Source organism: Spodoptera frugiperda, chromosome 15, assembly GCF_023101765.2.
Source record: "Spodoptera frugiperda isolate SF20-4 chromosome 15, AGI-APGP_CSIRO_Sfru_2.0, whole genome shotgun sequence".
Lineage (NCBI taxonomy): Eukaryota > Metazoa > Arthropoda > Insecta > Lepidoptera > Noctuidae > Spodoptera > Spodoptera frugiperda.
Genome location: NC_064226.1, coordinates 2584551 through 2595415, shown reverse-complemented (window position 1 = coordinate 2595415; position 10865 = coordinate 2584551). Strand labels below are relative to the sequence as shown.

General features: G+C 37.2%; 1 protein-coding gene and 1 long non-coding RNA gene across 5 annotated transcripts in view; one reads left to right on the top strand and one right to left on the bottom strand.

The window, feature by feature from the left end:
- The window catches only part of LOC118276940 (syndecan), a 283688-nt gene that overhangs the window by 149245 nt on the left and 123578 nt on the right, over positions 1-10865 (top strand). The gene's annotated exons all lie outside the window — the stretch shown is intronic.
- Positions 4449-7052, bottom strand: LOC118271032 (uncharacterized). Its single transcript, XR_007706043.1, has 2 exons — positions 6346-7052; positions 4449-4770 (listed from the first exon to the last, which is right to left on the bottom strand). It is a non-coding gene; the product is annotated as an uncharacterized LOC118271032 (long non-coding RNA).

The window sequence follows — 10865 nt, the reverse complement described above, 5'->3', positions numbered from 1 at the left end:
TACCCCCATTTTGTTTATTTATCTTCAAATTAACTCTTAATTCAACCTTTAACCTTGTAATTTGTGTAATTGTTTCGATAAATGAGTCCTCATTTTGGGGACATTTGTGCCTTTCACGTGGTTAAACCCTTTTAATGTTTATTCTTTCATTGGGAGTAACGGAACCAGTAATTGTTCTGATATTAGTATTTCTGGTGTCATTTAGTAATGTGTAATTTTCAAGTACTTTAATGTTTATATTTATTTCTGACTTTGAAATGGATTGAAATCGATGTTTTTTACTTTCGTTTTAGAATATTTTGGTCAGATTGTAATCAAGCTTTTAATAATCCGTGTACACAAAATCAATAAGCAACACTCACACAAACAGAATCAATTCTACCTCCAACACCAAGGAGTTAGTTACAGCCGCCAAAATTTTAACCATAAACTTTTCAAAGTAGGATAACATCAGAACCCTTTAATTGGACCAAGACAACGGAGATCAAGGAATTCCGGTTTAGAGTACAGCAGACACGATACTTTTAGCAGCGATTTAATCGGTCGTTAATGCGACTAAATCGATTACGAAGATAATCGCAGCAATCACAATGATTTGATATAATATTCGACTTGGTAATCAACTGCAGGTATTTCCTAAATGATGGGAATTTCAATATCAAGTTATCAAGATAAGAATTATGGAAAGTTTGCTCCATGTTGCAAATCGAAAACAATTTCAAATCTCGTCAATTTTAATCAACTAGGGCTTATTGTAACTTTCGTGAGACATACTAAATTAATTATTATGTTATCGGCTTACTCATGTAAGTGTTTGACGAGGAACTCGACTAGTTTCAAGAGCTTTTATTCATGAGCAGTATTCCGCGACACACCACACGACTAATATGAGCCTTTAGCATGGCTTGAAACTAGTCGAGTTCTTCGTCAAACAGTGACATTAGTAAGCCGACAACATAATAATCAACTAGGTCTTTGCATTGCTGCTATTACCAAAACTCTGATCGACATTCCAAAAAGTAGCGTGTCTGTACCCTTTATACTTCTAAACGAATCAAAAACTTTTAATGGCGTAGGAAAAGAACTTGAGACTGCACGGGTTGAAACAAATAAACTTGACGAATGAGTAACGACTTAAGTTTTTGATGACGACACTCAAAGACAAGGTTGGAGACAATTTAGACTACTCAGCAATTTATGGGCCTATTAATCTGTCTTACCCTTCAAGATGAAGTTTGATGTAATGGACAAATTGTACTATTTGAGTTTCTGTGTGAGCAACTGTCATTAATTCACTCATTAAATACGTAGAAGTTACTTTAATTGTGTTTAAGTCACGTTACTGATTGACGAGATAACTCGACTAGTTTCAAGCCACAAAGGGGCTCATATCGATCAGCAGCATTGTACGACCCACAGAGTGGTGCACGTCGTGCCCTTAATCATCATCATAAAAAAGTTATAATACAAAAAAAGTTAAATCTACTTTTCTTTCCACTTATATGAACCTTGCTATTTCTATACCATTTAAGTGACTCGCAAGTTCTTTAAATCAATATTATAAAATCCCAGCAAATACAATAGAACGGTTCATGGCTTAGTTATCGTTCAGGTATAACCCGTATAGCTGCCGTATAGCTGCCCAGTAGAGCTGTATAAAGTCACGTTCACTCAAACAGCGGCTCTCAGCACGTACCGCTGATTTCCACCGATCGGAAACTCCCGTTTAAAAATCTAAAGGGTTACTTTTACTATGTAGTTTTAACATGGAAATTCTGATGAGATTTCGCTTCGAAGACTGATGAAAATAATCTCTGAGTTGACTGTCTTTTGAAAGGATTTTTGTTTGAGCTGATTTTTGGGAGTTGCTTAGTTAGTGTAGGTTTTGTAGGTGATACTAATTTTAGAAAAGGTCTAGCTACGGGTCTGGTGTGAAGGTTAATGAGGGTTTGTCATTAAAAGGCTTAATACCTATAAGTTATTTAATTACGTGACCTTTATGACCAAACATCGACCACAATTCAAGATTGATGCGTGATCTGTCTCCGTAGTTATACTTTACGAGAGATTACGAGAAAATAAACCTACCTTTAAGCCTTAAGCCTCAACCAATTGGTTCACATCCCATCACATCAACAGCCTATAAGGCCACTACTGACCAAAGGTCTCGCATGGAGAAGGTTTGAGAATTAATCATCACGCTTGCTGAATGCGGGTTGACGTTTTCAAATTTATAATTGATAATCATAAGCCCAGGTTTCCTCAAGATATTTTCCTTCACCGTTTATCAGTGTTGTCTGAATGATCTAAGAAAGTACACATTATTCTGAAAAAGTCACATTGGTACTTGCCGTTAGTAGATTTCGGATCCGCGTTCGTGCATGAAAAGTAGTTTTAACTCTCCGGGACACCACGACATGTTATAAATCAATTGGATATTTAAAACTGAACAATTGACAGTCACGATTAATCAGTAAATAATAGAACTTCATTAGTACCAACAGATGAGCCAGCATAGCTCTCATTCCTTTGTCACAAATCCTTGGCTTACGCATGACAGTCGAGTTTCCTGTATCGGGGATTACACTTAAATAATTAAGTACCGCCAATAGTGCTGCGCTTTGATACGTCCGCCACCGGGATTTAAGGTCGGATATTGAAATATTGCAATATGCAATGTGTATGTGTAAGCATGAACGATAAATGTTCGGTATATTTGCGATTAAAAACGGATTCATTACCGTTTGGAATTGAAATCGATTTCTTTAGTTTTTTTATTTTTGTGAATGTATGTCTTTGGTATAAAGATGATATATGTAGAGAAAAGTGAAGACGGGATCTTTTAAATTAAACCCGTGATTTTCCGGGATAAGTAAAATGTATTGCTAAGTTATTTTCATATTTTTACCTTTGCCTAAAACGAAATGAAGGTTAATGATAAACATGAGGCAACCCACACGAGTTCCGTTTCCCTTTTCGGGCTCGCTTCAATGGGAGGCTAATGATGTAAAAATGTATTTATTTACAAAATACCTACTGAATATACAAACATTAGGATTTCTTTCTTTTACAGAGTATATTCGAAATAAAATGGTATGTAATCATTACAAAACCTTCATTAATACTCTTTGTCAAGAACTGGTTCTAAAATTATTCCAATGGGTCAAGATTCTTATGTATAGTATACCTACTCAATATTTTTGCACAATCTCTACTACCAACATCCATTAAAACATATTTCAAGTGCACAAGCAAATATAATACCGAACATTCTAGGTAATAGCTTTCTGAATAATTTGAATTTTGCTGAACAAAATTTAAAAGTTTAATAACGCCGATTAGAGATTGGGATCAGAGCAATCGGGCGTTAAACTGCATTGAAAATGCGGGATTCTACGTCCCGCGCACAATGCGATCGGGGCGTGACCGAGAGCTGGGACATCCCGGGATCGCGGGGTAATTGCCAGCTGTCCCGGCGAGTTACAGCCCTACCTGTGACGCATCTATTCTCTATCTGAAAATGTATGTTCATCACGAAGCATTATAGTCAGTCAATGTTGATTTAAGCGTGTTCTGTGAATTGGATAGTGCGATTACGTTGAAATATTTTGGACATTTCGTTTCAAATCTTTCAATAATTAATGTTAAACGCATAGCTTTTGGCAACAGTACTTAGATGGGTCACTTACTGTGGAGTTATTGTCCAAAACAGTGTAGTAAATGTACTGGTACTGGTGAAGTGTGAAGAAGTGATTACTTCACTTAAAAATCATCACAGAAAAAATATGGTTTAAATTCAGTCATTTTTGCTGGTGACACAACTAAAGAGGTACCAAATGAAAGGGCATTGTTTTAAAACTGCTATACCTGCTTAGGTATTTCTTTATATGATAATGTTATGCTAATGCTTAAACTCTTATTATAAGTACTTACTTATGTATTTCTTTAGGCCCGATGTTAATATGCGAAGCCACGTTTTATTTATAGCTGTTTGTCATTTGTTTCAGGTATGTTTCGCGAAACGCCGCACATAGTAATAAAAGGGGGAAACATCCAAAGAACTTGACATTGAAATGCGACTGCCTATTAGTAAGTAGGTAGTTTGATAGGTCGATGTCCTCATGTAGGTAATATCTATCTAGGTGATATCACGTTCCGGAGCTGCGGACAACGTAAAAGGTTACCGGGGCTCCGGCTCAAAGCAGGAGAAGGAATGGGGTGGTGTTTAGTCAGTAAGAGTCTGACACTCCCTCCCGCCTCACCCAAGGCGGGAGAAGTATTTGGATGATTTTACCTCCCCAAAAAAAGGTGATATCACGTGTTTTAATCAAATAATCCGTAGATCAGTATATTTAGGTCAAGATAAGATTCTGAGCTTTATATGGCATCCTGAAATAACAATAAGGACATTCAAATAATTTATTGTAAGGAGAATGAAACCACCTCTATAACTTACTAAATAGTTTTAATATTACTAACACAAATACAATGCTTGATATTACCAATTTCTGGCTACAAAGGATAACAATAAAGAGATACGATTCAAAAGCGATATCATGCACCGGTCGCGGTGCGGTCTGGAGCGGAAGTGGGCGGAAGTGACGCTTGTCTTATCCTGTCAATTGAATTTGACAGTTCGACAAACGTCAAACCGACGACGTTCCCTTACACGGCCTCTCCTGACACACTGGCGTCCTCGACAGGCGTGGTTGCACCAACTTCTTCACCGTCGAAGACTGGAGTGCTCAGCACCTCTGTCATCGGAAGGATCTGCACGAATAAAAACACATCCCAAGCTATATTAAGTGGCAAGCAAGTGTTGAAAAGAAATATTAAGATTTCCAGTCCTGTTGAAAAGAAATATTAAGATTTCCAGTCTTGTTGAAAAGAAATATTAAGATTTCCAGTCCTGTTGAAAAGAAATATTAAGATTTCCAGTCCTGTTGAAAAGAAATATTAAGATCTCCAGTCCTGTTGAGATAATAAATGATCTATTGCAATAATAATTAGTCATATACAAAGCAACATAAGGTCTAGGTCGCAAGCAAGGCTAGACATAACACACAAGGTCAAATTATTCAGCAAGACAACACACAAGGTCAAGTTATTCAACAAGGCATAATACACAAAGTCAAATTATTTAGCAAGGCATAATACACAAGGTCAAGTTATTCAACAAGGCAAAATACACAGGGTCAAGTTATTCAACAAGGCATAACACACAAAGTCAAGTTATTTAACAAGACATAATACACAAGGTCAAGTTATTCAACAAGGCATAACACACAAGGTCAAGTTATTCAACAAGACATAATACACAAGGTCAAGTTATTCAACAAGGCATAACACACAAAGTCAAGTTATTTAACAAGACATAATACACAAGGTCAAGTTATTCAACAAGTAACACACAATGTCAAGTTATTCAACAAGGCATAACACACAAAGTCAAGTTATTTAACAAGACATAATACACAAGGTCAAGTTATTCAACAAGACATAACACATAAGGTCTAGACATCCAACTAGACATAATACACAAGGGCTAGTTATCCAACTAGACATAACACACAAGGGCTAGTTATCCAACTAGACATATCACACAAGGGCTAGTTATCCAACTAGACATAACACACAAGGGCTAGTTATCCAACTAGACATAACACATAAGGGCTAGTTATTCAACTAGACATAATACATAAGGGCTAGTTATCCAACTAGACATAACACACAAGGGCTAGTTATCCAACTAGACATAACACACAAGGGCTAGTTATCCAACTAGACATAACACACAAGGGCTAGTTATCCAACTAGACATAACACACAAGGGCTAGTTATCCAACTAGACATATCACACAAGGGCTAGTTATCCAACTAGACATAACACACAAGGGCTAGTTATCCAACTAGACATAACACATAAGGGCTAGTTATCCAACTAGACATAACACACAAGGGCTAGTTATCCAACTAGACATAACACACAAGGGCTAGTTATCCAACTAGACATAACACACAAGGGCTAGTTATCCAACTAGACATAACACACAAGGGCTAGTTATCCAACTAGACATAACACACAAGGGCTAGTTATCCAACTAGACATAACACATAAGGGCTAGTTATCCAACTAGACATAATACATAAGGGCTAGTTATCCAACTAGACATAACACACAAGGGCTAGTTATCCAACTAGACATAACACACAAGGGCTAGTTATTCAACAAAACTAGCTATGGTTAGCCATTCAGCAAGTACTCACATGCAAAGAAAGCAGCACACTCATCAGGAGTCCATTTGCCATTCCAGGGCACTATGAACTGCACCACAGCAAAGTTACCTTTCCATAAGCCCCAGCAACAAGTTTCAACTCATTTCGGTCAATGTTCAAGATTCTTGTGACCCTATAAGGTCCATGCATTCCAGGATCTGGTTATGACAATAGCAAGGTCTTCCTTTTGGAAAACATGAGGTGCTCTGCGTACTGTGTCACACTCCAATGCCAATCAAAAAGTTGAGTGGAGACGCTTGAGTAGTTTCCTGATTGGTGACATTTTGCAAATGCCACAGCTCTTCAGACCACTTATTCTTCCTGTTATAGGTCTCAACCCTTAACATATTGAAAAGAGTACAAACACCGCTCCACTTGGCCATTGGCATGATACATCTCAAGAGTTATGTAGTGAATGGAGCATCCTAAATCATTACCCCATTTTACAAAGTTTGCTGATTCTAACATGCAACCACAATCAGCATCTATAAGATGCAGAGTGCAATACAAGGAGATAGCATTTATAAATGCCTTCTGTAGCTCATAAGAATACTGTGTGTACAGTAGGTAAATAAGACAGCAATTACAAAAAGCATCAACCAGAACAAGAACATGCTCATAGCTATTATTCCAGTAGAGGACCCAGGACATCGGTATGAAGCAACTTAATTTAGGTATGAAAGCAACTTCTGGCTTTTGCCATGAAGTAATGGGTTGTAATGGTGCTTAAAGAATCCACTTACTAGCCATGCAAGCTAAACAATATGCCATATACTTAACCAAGTGATTTGGGATCAATCCAATAGTTTTATATGCACCAATGTGACAATTTTAATTATGAACGATTTTAAGTATCGTAACCATAACTACTAGCATCAGTATGTGCCTTCGTATTTAAATCAGTTTCAAAGATAGCGATAATAGGTTCATCTTTAGGAAAAACATTTAAGTGTAGGATTTTGAGCAGGTCTGTATTAAGTAATGTAATTTTACAGCCTCTTTAGAGTGAACAGTCTCGATTTACGCGACCTTCATTTTTACTCCCGACTGGTATTACAAAAGTAGAAAACTCACACGGTTTCAGATTTTTATTTGTAGCAGCAGCTTATAAGTTAGGTTCATTGACCTTGAGAGTTCGTCACTTAACCCTTTAACATTTTGTAATCGTAATAATGATCGTCTTACGTACTCAGCATACGTAACAAAACTATCAGAATCGGTACTCATGACCTCGTATAACATGTTCGCTACGTCAATCTCGCACACAATGATTTAAAATCTCGTTCGAAGTTACTCCAGGACCGATCCGTAGTAGGTAACCCACTCGTCTAACCAAGATTTCGCGTCGCCTTTAAGACAGTGACCGATACGTGACAAACATTCAGCATCATTCCACTTATTAAGAATTTGAGCTCGGTCTACCTCATCAAACCAGGCATCAACGTCGTGTATATTCGGGTCGAAATTTGAGACGTAAAAATCACGTGTTCCGCCATATTTTAAAGAATGAATTGCCTTAACGATTTTTTCCGTCGAATCACAATTTGATGGTGGTACTTCGATATTAGACGACGTACCTAACGAAGATCTATCCTCTAACGCGTTTAGCCTCATAAGAATTGTTTGAAAGGAGTTACGTAGCACTGAATTACTCCGAGTTCGCGGGCTGCGCGCGAGACGGTTACGGTGCCGACGCCGTTTTGAGTGTCGACTCCTCGAACACGAATCTCCACGGGATCCGTGAGATCCACTGCGTGAACGATCACGTTTGCCCATTGTTACACGCAATTACACAGTAATCCGCCACTAGTTACGCCACGAATCAAGAAGCCAGAAATTGATAATTAAAGACTGCACGTGGATATGCAATAGGTAGGAATCCCACTTCTGATGTAAGGAGAATGAAACCACCTCTATAACTTACTAAATAGTTTTAATATTACTAACACAAATACAATGCTTGATATTACCAATTTCTGGCTACAAAGGATAACAATAAAGAGATACGATTCAAAAGCGATATCATGCACCGGTCGCGGTGCGGTCTGGAGCGGAAGTGGGCGGAAGTGACGCTTGTCTTATCCTGTCAATTGAATTTGACAGTTCGATAAACGTCAAACCGACGACGTTCCCTTACATTATAATAACGGTTTACTCACGTGAAATGGCTGAGAAATGCTCTATTGGTTTCTAGTCACGACACGACAGGACTCTTATTCAAGACAAATTTAATTTAATTTATTAAGTCGTACGCACTTTAAGTCCTAGACGGACATATAGCGACTAGATTGGTGATATATTAAAGAAGGGCCAAATTAAAAGTACCTTTAACCGACGAGCATGCATGATAAAACTGATTACTTTTGATGAAGCGAAAAAAATGTGTAAGAATCGTAGCAATAGGCGTTCCATTGTCTTTGCCTACCTCCATAGGAGACAGACGTGAAGTTATCTATGTATGTATGTCTAACGCACGATAGTTATTATACAAAAATATGACATTATTTCACCATTAGTGACTTTGGTTAAACCAAGTTTTATTTAAAAGTCAATCGGTTGAGTAATGCATCAAAGATTTTCCCGACACATGATGTCTCAAGATTGCCTTCCTCATTTATTTCACTAAACACTTGACGTGACAGAATGTCGATACAGCCGCTTGCCTCGTAAGTCGCAGGTTGATAAAAATACTCTCAAAATATATACGAAGGGCTTTAGAGGCGATAAAATGATGATGGAACGTCGACAAAATATAAGACACACTTCCTATGTCGAAAATCCTAAACGGTTGGTCATTTTTCTTATGATGAAAAAAAAAAACATTTATGCCTCGGCCGTCACAAAGACATTTTTCAAACATTGTCGAACCGTTCCATCCAACTGCTTAATATAAATCTCAGCGCCTGATAAAAATACACACGCAATAAGTTGAACCAACGCAAGATGCTAATCGAACTCGTCAAGGCGAAAGCAGTCACGCTTTTGCTTTCAACCCTTTCGGTTTTATGACGTCACTCGTATTGAATGTTGTAAAATTTTAGTCTAAGCAATAAAAACGTTTTACAGTTCTCAATTCCGAGTCATAAATATTTTCATAAACATGATTGGAATTTCAATTTAGGCAAAAGCGGTGGGTACTTAATAAATTCCGTCAAATGTAATAATGACTGCTTCTACCGAGCTGAATAAATTTTAATAGGTAGGGGGAGGGGGGTACTTGAAAGAAATAAACTCTAAACAAATATTACGAAATAATGTTTATTGTACTTAAGTACTTAAGCTTCACTTAGCGTTCCATTTAGTTTGATTTTAAACGAGATTTTGGTAAAGATTTTTAAATTCATTTAAAGAATTTTAGATTCACAAAACTTCTTTTTTATTGGAACGCAATTTTACAAGGCATTTCTAATCTTCTTGCGAGCCCGGTTTCCACACGATAGTTTCCTTCACCATTAGTCGGTGGTGTCCTAATTATCTTAGAAAGTACATCTAACTTAACAAAAAGTCACATTGATACTTGCCTTCAGTAAGTTTCGAACTCACGCCTACATGCGTGAGAAGCAGACGTCTACAAACTACAAGCCACCACGACCCTTTAAAAATAAACGCGAAAATACGAAAATAAGTCTAAAGACCGAACTATATCTTTAAATTATTAGTGCAATAACCGTATACTTAATCCCAGGACGGATAATATAAGGGACGGTTATCTTTATACCGCTAAACATTATAATAAGTACTTTAGATAAAATTATTAAACGTAAGTGCCCTTTTACGATAAAATGTAATGTTCAATCTTCAAGTTTGAGGTGCTTGTAACAAATTACTCCGTGGATTGAACCTTGGGAAGGAATTTTGGGATTCTTCTAACCGTGTCGTTAAATCTTTGGACATACAGACATTGAGTTGCTTTTCCACCAGAGATGTGCTACGTAGCTAGTCGTCACAGTGAATCATAGAGGCTGCACACGCTGCTCATGAGAGAGAGAAATTAGTAGAGCTTTTTTCAGTATATATGTATACGTGATATTTGTTTTATTAATAGTCTTAGTCTTTGATGCCAATCTATTTGTATAATTTAGATAATATGTAATAAATAGAATTAATGTTTTATCTAGGTAATATTTGCGTGTTATCAGACCAACAGTCTATTCTATTACACGTGACATTGTAAATTAAAGACTTTTATAGCTCAAACTATTTTTAATTCAGCATAACTAAATATGACTAATAGATGCTAGGGCACCAAAACACGTTAAAGAGATTTATCTATCTATAAGAAAATCGGCACAAAATATATTATCCTAGTATTATTTAGTACCTATGCGGAGAATGTGGGTCCCGTGCCTTGTTTTTAGGGACGAAAATAATCCAATGACTTCTCCCGCTTTGGACGGCCTGCCTAGCAGGTTACCAGGGCTCCGGCTAGAAAAGCAGGAGTTGGAACGGGGTCGCTTTTAGTCAATAAGAATCTGACACTCCTGCTCCCTTGTCCAAAGCGGGAGAAGACATTGGATGATATTACCGCTCAAAAAAAAGTACTAGGTTAAGATACCATTAAACGACTATGACTACGGTAGTGACAGTAT